Source organism: Sander lucioperca, chromosome 11, assembly GCF_008315115.2.
Source record: "Sander lucioperca isolate FBNREF2018 chromosome 11, SLUC_FBN_1.2, whole genome shotgun sequence".
Classification (NCBI taxonomy): domain Eukaryota; kingdom Metazoa; phylum Chordata; class Actinopteri; order Perciformes; family Percidae; genus Sander; species Sander lucioperca.
Window position 1 is genome coordinate 7,777,981 of NC_050183.1, and position 12,468 is coordinate 7,790,448.

The 12,468-nt window shown below is 41.4% G+C and overlaps 1 protein-coding gene across 3 annotated transcripts in view; it reads left to right on the forward strand.

Annotated features, from left to right (window-relative positions):
• Positions 1–12,468, forward strand: part of agbl4 (ATP/GTP binding protein-like 4) — a 461,627-nt gene that overhangs the window by 404,661 nt on the left and 44,498 nt on the right. The gene's annotated exons all lie outside the window — the stretch shown is intronic.

A 12,468-nucleotide genomic window follows, 5' to 3' on the forward strand; every position in this document is an offset into this window, starting at 1 on the left:
GGTAACTGCCAACACCTGAGCGCAGCCAGGTCCTCATTTGTCAGACTCAAGGAAATAGCGTTACAGCGTGACGTTTCACTCTGTCTCTGGCACACACATCACCATGCTCTGCTTCAGGAAGGGAGGAACTGTGCCACTGATGCTACTGTAACCTGTGGTGCATTTATTATGGGTATAAAGACAAAAAGGGGTTGTAAGACAGGGAACTTTTGTTCCATCTGTGTCTGTCTTTCACTTGGCTTTATGTCTATATCTTACTGGACTTTCTGTTGGTTTAATTTTGCTGAGGACAGTGCTGTACATATGGGGTGCACTCAGAATATAATATGTTGCTGCAAATACCATCATAAGTTTCCCTGCTCTACATTCATTGGCTATTGTTAACCTTTTGGCAGCAGTGGTGAGTTTACTGCTGACTGTAGAGCAGAGAAACTTAGACAAGCTCTCTGGAGGGACACTCAACAGTATGTCAGGGAAGTCCATGACACTGTCAGCATAACACACTGCTGGGTAGCCTGAATTATTGAAGTCCATTGATAATTTAATACAGTAGATCTGCTTTGACAGGGCATGGCTTAAGCAACGAGAAAAAAAAAGAAATTGGACTTTGCATTTGGTGTGACACACGGGGGAAAAATAAAGTTTCTTTGTGAAGGTATCCTTTTTATGTTGCACCCTGTATATAGGGATTTACTGCACTGCATGACCTAGTTGAGATCCTAGCGGAGGAAAAAGTGAGACAAAAAGAGACAGACAGATGGGAGAGGGTTAATTGAAGTTGACATGTGTCCAGTGTTTGCGTGTCCCTAGATGACACGTGGCTCTCGCCCATATGCTTGTGTTGCCTTGTTCCCTCTCTTTAACCCCACCCCTATCTGATATGCAGTTTTCACAGCATAAAAAATAAGATATCCAAAATTATTACGAATTGCTGTGTCTGTTATGTTTGTGAAACGTATGTCTTCTACTAAACCCTTTGCAGTTGTTGATAACGTGCTTAGGTTTTGAGAAGGAAGACAAGTTGATCCCTGGCTTTGTAACTTTCACCATTGCACAAGCAAAGCTTCTTTCTGATCTGGGCTCCTCACCTGTTATCTGGGACTCTGATACTATCCTCCCATCATCCAAGGTTACCCAGGCCAGCTGATCACCCTCTGACTAAGCGTCCAGTTATACTGGAATAGAACGAGTTTGTTTGTTGTGTTGTCCGATCACGTTGAGAGGCAGAAGTGCATTTTCAGACTCAGTCTCCTGAAAGGCGTTCATAGTGTTGCACTCATTTGTAAACAGGAAAGTGGCAGTAATATGTGATGCATGAAAAAAGAGAGCTTAAGGGTAAAATTTAAACCATCTGATGAAGCATACTGGCAGCTTAACAGTGTCCCAATCTCTGACAGAGGTGTAGCTGTAGTCAATCTGCTTCGCCACAGCACCAAAACCAGTCTAATCAATTCAAGACAATGTTCCATATTATTCCTTCTTCATTTTTTTTATCATACAACCTATCCTTATCCACCACTTTAAGAATCTGTTGACTGTTTTTTGTACTTACCAGGCAGCTTTCAGTTACCTTAGACAAGTTAGTGTCATCCATCACTACATACTAACCATGTCATACTGATTTACTTAAGCACACCTAGCTGTGGCCCCTTATACCACAAACCCTCTAACCCTGTACAAGCCAAGGTTTAAGGTCCTAAAGGCAAAGGACGCCTAGAAAGAACTAAATTAGTTATTCAGTTACAAATTATGAAAGTAACTATTGCGTTACTTTCAAGTACATTTTTAAATGCTCAAATGTGACCCCACATCCACCTACCCCTCTTTAATGGCACTTAAAATACATGTGCATGTTTACATGTGCAATTATTTATGATAAATCTGAATATTATAATGAAATGGACACTTAATACAATACATTATTAACAGAAACAATGTACATAAATCTAAACTATTTTAATATTGCTGTGGGACAAAGTAAGACTAGCCTCCAATCAAATGCCATGTATGTAGATATTATGTTTATATGTATATATGTTTATATAGTGGATCGATACAAATAACACAACACCTCAACAGGCCACAACTGGGCAAAATTAAATTATGCTTGTTAAACACTATACCAAAAATAAATAACAAATATATACACTCTTTGTAGTGCAAATAACGTAAGTGGCCTGATATTTATACTTGTGCGCTGGTGTGTGCGTAGAGCCGGCATGTGTGTGTGTGTGTGTGTGGGGAGTAGGTGATAGAGCGAGGGAGAAGTGAGAGAGTGATGGCGATTAGCTTTGGAGCGAGTACCGACTCTAGAGTCATAGAGTAAGAGAAACAAAGTGTCTCCCCTGTTCTTTCTGACCACGGTGGAAGACCTGTAGCAGGAAAAGTTAACCCTCTTCTTGATTTCATAACGCCATACCTGTCTCTCTCTCGTTGACTGACTCGCTTGTGTTGTTCTTGTGTATCCGACTATGCGTGCTTTCGAACACCCGCCCAACTCTACCTCTGATTGGCTTACCATGACATTTTACTCAACCTCAGCCAATCGTCAGCATGTATGTGCTTGCGTTGTGCACTGCCCACTAACCAAGGAAGAACAGTAAAAAAAGTATTTGCCTCTCGGCTCAGACTCAGATCTAGTTGGTCTGATGAAAAAAACAGCTTCAAATATAGTAACGCGCCGCATTTTTTGGCAGTAACGGAAACGGCGTTATGTTATTATTTGTATGTTTGACCATGGAGATCACATTCCGTCTGTCTGTGTCACTGGGACACACTGTCTGTCTGGTTGTCGGCATGTGTCCCAGCAGGCTTGCCGTAGACTGGCAGAGTGTTGATCTGAATGTCAGTGGGACTGGGGGTCTCCTTTCCCAGCCCTCCTCTCCTCCACCAGCTGACAGACAAGGTCAGGGACTCATCCCGCCTGTCTCTCACAGCTCCTGACAGCTTTCCTTGGGGAGACAAACCCCGGACAACCCTGCACTCCCTGGCACGCACCATCACCAATTAATATTGCATCACCATTTTCTAATCTGCTCCCTCAGGGCCTACTTCTCAGGGTGTGATCAGGCCAGCACACTTTCCTGCGTCTCGACCTCCCCCCGCCTCCTTCCATAACAGGGAAAGGACCCTCATGTAGAAAAGCAAAACAGATTACATTACATGTGGCACTTGTCTTTTGTGTTGTTGTGATTTATCTCAGTGTATGCTAGTGATTTATTATTTTTTAGATGTTTTTTTGCAAGACTCCTAATAATTATTTTTTTCTATGTTTTAAATCGAACAAAACTAAACTCCTTTAGGTTAAGAACATCACTGTGAATGGGCTCAGAATAGCTTCATTGTTATTTTTGTGCAAAGTAAATTCATTTCATCTATGTATGAAGGATAGCTGCCTTTCAGTTTTAAGATATTTTTCACCATGCTAGCGGCATGGCTCTAGGGATGGCAATGGCCATTGGTTGGTCCACCACTTTGACCTGACTGAAATATCTCAACAGCTATTGAATGGGTTGCTATCAGCATGTTAGCATTGTGATTGTGAGCATGTTAGCATGCTGACATTAGTATTTAGCTCAAAGCACCTCTGTGCTTAAGGAGAATGGTTTTAGTCTTGTTACTTTTATTAGGTTGATTTTTTATTTATTTACTATTTCTTTTAATTGTATGTATGTCTTGGCAATACAATACATCTGCTATTTACTGTAAGTAGTAAACCAAAAACACTCTTAAATATTTTTGGATCTAAATAAAGTAAAAAAATAAAAATAAAAACATTGACCAAACTTAGCAGTGCAATCTCGAAAAGAATGGTCCTGTCATCTATAGAAGCACAATTTTAATACATTTAGAATTGTTTTCCAATAAATTTTCTCTAAATTAATTACACCATGCCCGAAGCCACTGAGTTTATAACACGGTATCCATCTCTTTCTGACATGTGAAGCTTAGGACAGGCCAATCAGAGTGAGATTATTTTATGGATTTCTTCACGATGTTGACACGTTTTATCATTCTGATGTCCCGTGTTAGTTTGGGAGTTGGGAACATGACTTACCACTCTGTCCGATTGCCAGAACTGAGATGAGGAGTACATTGCCATTTGTTTTTGGCCTTGTACCTTCATTACTCAAATTCTGAACTACTTGCAGTGAGAGACATAACACCTCCTGCGACCGTAGTGGATGACTTATCCTCCTACCTTGGGGACTGAGTGATGTGCTTGTGGCTCTGAGAATAACTACAGTGCTGTCCGTTTGGTTTGGGGTCGGGAGCAGTGCAGTGTATTTGTCTGAATCCCAGCTCCACGTTTGACTCGTCCTCTCACACAGACACACACACAAACACACACACACACACACACACACACAGCCCGCTGACATACAGACACACATAGTGCTGCTTAGTATAACATGATGGAGGAGCGTTGGGGCCATGTGTCACACCTTGGTTGCTAAAGAACTCACCTGGCCTCTCCTCAGCACTGATGGATTTACACTGGCCCTGCAGGGTTGGCAGGAGTGCGCACACACACACACACACACACACACACACACACACACACACACACACACACACACACACACACACAGATTGTACTCAAGATCACTTGTTCTTGGTCTGTTTCTTCAAAAACATCAGCCTTGAGGGTATAAAGGAGAGGGAAAGAACAGAGGAATGTTAGCCGACAGATATGGCTCCTTCTTATAGCCCACCCTCCTCCTTGTCTTTGCTTCATCACAAGAGAAAGATAGAGTGTAATTTTTAGCTGAGGAGCTGTGTGTCTATGTGTGGCTGATTTTATTTAGAAAGCAGACTCACTGTGTGTGTGTGTGTGTGTGTGTGTGTGTGTGTGTGCGTGCGTGCGTGCGTGCGTGCGTGCGTGCGTGGGTGTGTTCCACAGATCGCTAATCTCTCTGAAGTCCTGTTTGTTCTCCAGGTTTGCCCCCACTACAAACATTTCCCTGATCAGAGCTGTTGAAAAGGCCTGCCACTTCAAACAAAGTATACACACACGCACATATACATATACACACGTCCATTCCAACACAGCTCGACAGCCAGCATGTTGTCATGGCAACCCCATTAATCCTAAACCAACCATCACGCAGTTGTTGCATCAGGCGAGCCAATCACAAGTGAGAGGAGAAAGAGACAAACAGGAGTCATGAGCTCAATTACCATTTCACTGCTCAATTACTTTGAAATGTAGAAATTTATTTTCATTGTAGACACATTTGAATACTATAATATAGCTACCCTAATGTTAGTATTCATTCTAGTTATTTGTTTAATTGAAAGATGAGGATTTTCTGGTTTCATTTAAATTTACAGGCTGTCTTCTTCAGCTTCCCCACATCTGTTTTTTTTTTTTGTTATTCAAGACGTCATTTAATTTACAGAGATAAGCAGTGATGTTATCTGAGACATTTAATGTCAGCTTTATCAGGAAGCTGTATTAACAGCAGGTGTTACGCTGCGTTTAAATCCTTTATTTAAAGTTAACTTATAGAGAGATTAGAGAGATGGATGACTCCTTGAAAGAATTCTTAAATTTTTTAATCACACAAACAAAAACAAAACTGTTGATTTAACCTGTGGGTAGAATTAAGTCTCTTTTTTTAAATTTGAAAAAGGCATTACACGATATCTGCTTGGGCTAGAATGTGGAATACACCATTAATATCAATTAACTTCAGTTTGGGTTAAGAAATTAGTTTTTATTGAACAATCATTGTTTTTCGATTATTCTGCAGTGAGTTTGGATTCACATTTTAATGGTGCATTTGCTGTTAAAACAATGAATGAGTAAAGACATTTTTTCAGCCTTGTCTGTAATGGTAGGAGTAATGATCAATACATATTGAGAAAGCTGTCAACACTCTTCTGTATCACAGTGGCAGTGAGTACCCCACATTGTCTGTGTAATGTCACATGCACTATAATATACAAACTATAGCAGTTTTCCTCGCTGTCGCCTTTCTCTGACATTATGACACCCGGATCAGAAGGAAAACTATTTGCAGCATTGACCACCACAAACTGTACTGTATGATTTGATCTCCTCATCAGCACCAGCAGGCCCAGACAGGTACAGGCTCAGTCCAGCTTGAATAATTGTGACAAGAGCTGACATATCAGCTGATATTTGCTATATGCCATTTGTTCATAGGCCAGTGGGTGTCAAGTAACTGCACTGCAGAAATGTCAATAAGTTTAGGGTAATTCGGAAACTGTGTTGCCATTACACAGTTTATCCACCAGAGAGCACTGACAAGTTTAGTTTTTAACAGTAAAATGTCCAACTCAGTAAATGTTGCGGCCATTAATAAAAACAAAAGTTTGTTTACATAGCACTGAGGGGAATGCAATTAATTGGGAGACAGTTTGGGACAACATTTTCCATTGTTCCAAGAACCCAAATCACCAGCAGATCCATTTCAACATATGTCATAGGACATATTGGACTCCTCAGAAGAGATCGTCTCTAAAGTCACTCTCACTCCCTATTGCACATTCTGTCAACCTGAAGAAACTGGAACTTTCCTGCACATGGTCTGGGTGTGTGAACAGGTGCATGAGTTCTGGAATAAAACAACATCAAAAATATCTGATGTGATAGGATGTTGAATTCCTACTGACCCGATTGTCTTGTTACTTAATGACGACTCTAAATTACACCTGCTTGGGAGACAGAGGAAAGTTTGGCTAGCCGGATCAACCGCGACCAAGAAAATGATAGCTCAACGCTGGCTCCCCCCCCCCCCCCCCCCACTCGCTTTGTATAAAACAGTGGTTGGTGTATTTTGCTTATTTGTTTGTTTTTGTTTTTCTCGAGACCACAGAGGGTGGGGGGTGGGAGAGGGTTTTTGACCTTCTTCAATTGTGTTTGTCTGTTCTGTATGTTCAAAAATATAAAAATAATAAAAATTGATCTAAAAAAAAAAAAAAGTTTGTTTACATGATGTGTTTGAGAAAACAAATAACTATTGGCTGATAAATCATTATCAGGTTTTTAAATTCAAATATCTTTATCGGTATTGGCTTCAAATATCCAATAACAGTCGGATTTTTGTTGTGATGCCCAAATCCGATTCCATCTATGATTGGTTCAACAAACACAATATATGTCTCTGCCTTAAGTAGTTTTTGATTGCCTATACCTGATCAAAAGGACTTGGGAAGGGTGTGTCTCTCATTTTGGAATGCAATGAACATCTTTGTATGTTAGCATGTTAATCTCTGTATAAGAGTTGCTTCCAAAGTTTCCTTTTAACTAAAGCGAGCTACTGTAATCTGACGATTACAGGAATGAAAGATAGAGAGACACAGTACTCATCTTGACTTGTACATCATCTTGAAGTTAATCAAGACTTGAAGGAATTATGGTGCCAGTTTAAGATCATTGTGACACTGTCAAGACCATAAGTCCTGAAGAATGCCAAGAGTCAAAAGACTCAAAATCAAAATCTCACATTTTTTCAGCATCCCAAAGTGGGCTGCTTTCAAGAGCCTGACAGGACTGCAAAACGGAAAGAAATGCCTATTACCAGAGCTGATATTCAACTGAAAGCTTTGGAAATCACTGAAGAGCTGAACATACCCATAATCGAGTTCAAAGTCTGTGTGAACGATTGATGCAGTGAAATGGACTGTGCCTCCGTTGCAGGACTTCTTGCCTGGCGCTTCCGACTTCAGAGAGAAGCTGCTGATTCTCTTTGAGATGCTAAAATGGAATTAGAAAGACCTGCAGGCTATAGTTTGCCATGTTTGTTTAAATAACTCGATTGAAACGTGATTATAAGCATATCTGTCATATCTTGTTTTACTTTTTATCTTATTTTCAGTTTTAAAACAAACAGAATTCCTGGTGTCATCTCAGTTAAGTTGCCAGGCAACCAGCAGGGATGCTGCACATAAGTAGTAGGCGGAGAAATAGTTAGGACTTTAGCCTATTCACCGTATCCCCCAGAGTTAGATAAGTCTATACATACCCTTCTCATCTCCGTGCGTGTCGTAACTGTCTGACGCACCCACCGCTAGCTTAGCTTAGCACAGATCCTGGAGGTAACCTGCTCCATCTAGCCTACTGCTCCCAATAAGTGACAAAATAACGCCAACATTTTCCTATTTACATGTTGTGATTTGTATAGTCACAGCCTGTACAAATAACAAGGTGGTGGTGGTGAAGAGCAGAGAGTAACAACGGTGCTTTTCAGGTGTTGCCCTAATCACTCCGCCCAAGTAGCAGTGCTGTTCAAAACCAAAGCAAACAAGAAGAACCGTGTAATTTGAAAATGTCTGACTTTGGCTCACCCCAGTGGTAGCATCAAAAGAGACACTGTACCAGACAGCAATGCCCGCTGCTACTAGTCTGTCTCACCAGATGTAGACTGTGGGTATAAGCCTGCCATTGGTTGTGTATTTCACGCAACATTCTCCTCCCCTTTCGCTATCTATTTTGCAAGGGCACCGTCGCTGCATCCTGGGCTTAGTGCTGGATTGTGATTGTTTTAAAGAAATATAAACAAGCCAGAGCGCTTTTTTCTCCTATAGCAGAATGATAATGGTTGCAGCCAGACCATTCTCCAGCACTGTAGAGATAGGTCTGGCTATGCGAGACTACGCTGCTACTAATGATCCATCACATTACGTGTTTATGTATTGTATGTAAATACTGGTTTTACTGTAAGAGAAAATAAAACAGGATCTTGACCATACACAACAACAAATTACATTATCATGGCCAATTTTGGCTATATTTGCACTTTTTGCGACATAAAATAAAAAAAATGAAACCAAAAGAATAATCTAGTTTTGACTCTGGGCATATTATCACATTGTCTTTGTTATTGTTTTTGGTGTGTCCCGGTGGCCTGTTGATTTGAGTGGAGCACTAAGTGGTTGTTAATGGCACAAACACGACTGTGGTTTTAAAATAGCAGACTGCCCATTAGGCTGGTATTAACAAGGTAATGGCCTGTTACTAAACTGCTGAATTACATTGTTACTGCTGCCAAGCCGAGCTGATGCACGCAATGCACACATGACCAAACACACAGACACACACCCCACGCAGTTAGTTCTTCCATGCACAAATATATGTGTGTAGACTAGTGTGCAGAGCTGCAGACGGATCAAGTAACTTTGAGTTGCAGTAGAGATGTGAGGAGAGAAAAAAGAGATGAGAGACAAGAAAATAGGTAGAATCAAAGGGAAGAAAAATTGACTGAAAGACATAGCTGGGAGGTGTGACGGTGGTTATTAAAGCTGGGATGCACTATGGTTGTTTACCTCAGCCCAGCCGTATTGTTGTGGCTCAGAAATTATTGATAGGTAGGAAGAGACGGAGTAATAAAGAACTAGACATCAGTTCTGTCTGTACGTCCGGCTGTCTGACTGCTCCACTTGTCGGATGGGCTTTAGTTACAGCTTCTCTCTAAAAAGCTTTGAATGACATTTAAGAACAAATTGTGTCCTCTTTGTCCATGTAGTGCTCCGGTACAAGTATAGGTGTTCATGTATTGTATGTCTGCTGGTGCACGTGTAGCAGTTTTTCCTGCCTACCATAATCATGTACGCACACACACACACACACACACACGCACAAACACACTCCTACACTGTGGTGCGATGATAGGGCAGCGCAGTAGGGGGTATATCCCTGGGAAATCATTTCTCCCTCTCCTTTCTTCCTATTTGTAACTTGTCCTTTCAAGCAAGACAGCCCTTAAAGTTCAGTGGCGCATTCTTCAAAAAAGGCTATTACTGGTTGCCTCTGATTCTGTATCATGCCGCGCACAGACCAGCCATCCCTCCTTTTTATGTTCCACTCCTCCTGTCATCATTTTCTGAAGGCTAGAGAGGAGAAGTCAGGGTTTCAGAAACGCCTGTGACCAATGCCTTGAAACCCTAAGCAGTCCCCGCCTCTGACTTTGCGCCAGACGTCCGTATCATATCGCTAAAAGGGCCTATTGCTTTTGATACTTGACAGAGCTCCCTCTTTGTCTCTCTCTCAGTGAATCTCTGTCTCACCCTCTGTGCCAACTGTCTATCACACTCGGTCACTACACTTACGGGGCTCCATAAAACTGTGTGTGACTGTAACAGATATGGGCTTGCTTCTGAAAGGCATGAAGGAAAGCTTGAAGTTGTCATTGGTTGTAATATTCTTTCTCAACTTTCTCTGGCCTGTATCCACATCTTTTAGACCTCAGCATTTAGTGTAATTGTTTAAAATGAAATAAAGAAAAAAAAAGTGAAATGAATATATTAGAATATATTAAACAAATATATTTCTCTCAAAATCCTCCAATGACTAGTCTACTATATGGCTGACAAGGTCATGTTGACACTCTGAAGAGCATAATGGTTCATTCAACCTTGGTTGTTACAACCTTTGATTCAGTAAATGGCAGCTAAGCTCCCTGGTGGTAATTAAACATGTATGTCTTAATATGGTTCACCTTCTGTAACATATTTATAAACATACAGTATTTGATTTTTTTTCTATGTCTCAGGCTATTCAACCTGTTGTGTTGTGCCTCGATATTAAAGAGCTGCGTAATACCCACTGAAAGTCTTGTGTTTGCTGATCTCCAGTGGTTTAACTTCTCACCTTGCAGCTGGGATGATGTAGAAATGTACTACAGGGTGTGTCAGTACACTGGACATCACTGTTGGGTGTGGTTACAGCTGCAACAAAGCACACCTCTGACTTATAATTCAATATCATGTTGGCGTTTTTAATCGTGTATGAAATAGTAGTAATCATTAAGATCATTGTTGTCATGGTGCATCCACTTGACTACTCATTTGCGACCCTAACAAGACCCGAGCTCCCTGGTTAATAATAGCCAAAGGCCCACATCTCACCTCCACCTGTCATCGTTAACATAATTAGAAAGCCCCTCAGTTCAGGCTTGAATGCTGATGGCTGCCTAACACCTTGTTTCAGACTGATCGTCTCCCCTTCTTCCCATCCCCGTGATGCTCCTCTTCCTCCGTCACTCTGCCACTCCCATCGTCTGTGACCTCCACTGTCATCACAGCTGCCCTTGAAGAGCAGAAATCTCTCCATTTCACAGAAACCAGCCATAAGGGGGCTTGATTGCGGCAAATTGATCCATAATCACAGCGCTCAGAGCTTTTTATCCTGCCGCCTCTTCATCTCCACTTTAGAGGCCCGCCGTTGGTGTATTTACATGCTGTAATCTCAAGGGTTTCCTCTGCTCCCACCCTTTTGTCTCTTTTTTCCTTTCTCTCTTTTTCTCTTTATTTATCTCTCTCTACCCTTCATCTCCTTTATGACTCTCCCAATTTTCTTTTCTCGCCTTCTCTCTGTCACTCCCCTTTCTGTCTGGATCTGATGCCAATCTGAGTGTCTCAACATGGCCATTGTAATCCCCTAGACCGCTCTGTCTCTCTCTCTCTCTCTCTCTCTCTCTCTTTCTCTCACACACACACACACACACACACACACACACACACACACACACAGACACAGAGACATACACACACACACGCACACACACACACACACGCACGCACGCACACACACACACACACACACACACACACACACACACACACACACACACACACACACACACACACACACATACACACACCTCTGACCACCACATCTCTGGTTTTGATTGCTCCCTTCAGCTACACACACATCCTAGATGGCTACGATGGCCAAGAAGACAGAGAGGAAGTGAAGGAGGGAGGCGGTACAGAGATGTAGAGATGAGTAGATGACTGGACCAAAGTACAGTAGACTTAACCTAACAATACTTCAGAGTGGTGTCACCCAGTATGCCTCTCTATCCTCTTTGTCTCTTGTCTCACTATTCTATTTCTGTTCTGTCCATCCGTCATTATCCAACTATAATTTACATTACAAGGGTGTATCTTTACTGGAATTATTGGGTTTTTACAACCAAATTTCCTGGGGGGAGCTTACAATCTACAATTGGAAAAGATAAACAATAACCAACTAACAAATGGTGGATATTTTATGGGCTGATTCAAGTAATTTTATACCCAATACCTTATTTATTTTTCATTACTTTTGGGCCAACAGAAAAGTAGTATTCAGTATTCCCCGACCAGATTTTAGTCCAATACATTGAGGGCTTCTAAATTGCAATTACACCTCCTTGAGACAAATTACAGAAAGTATAATTGAACAGTGATATGATAAGATCAAATATGGTTAAATGTAATGGTTGTGGTGAGAAAGAAGAAAAAAAGAGATATAATAAAAACTTCAAAAACAGGAGTATTTTATTTTGAAGGTGCTCAGTAAAGTTTTATGTGGTGCTCTGCTGATTTTCTGCTTCTCTTTGTTCTTTTTCACCTCTGTCTCACTGTGTCTTTCTATCTCCCCCTTGCTGTCCTCTGTCTTTGTAGCAGTCGTCCCCTGTGTCTGTGTCCATCCACCTGTCTGTGTAAACATCCTCT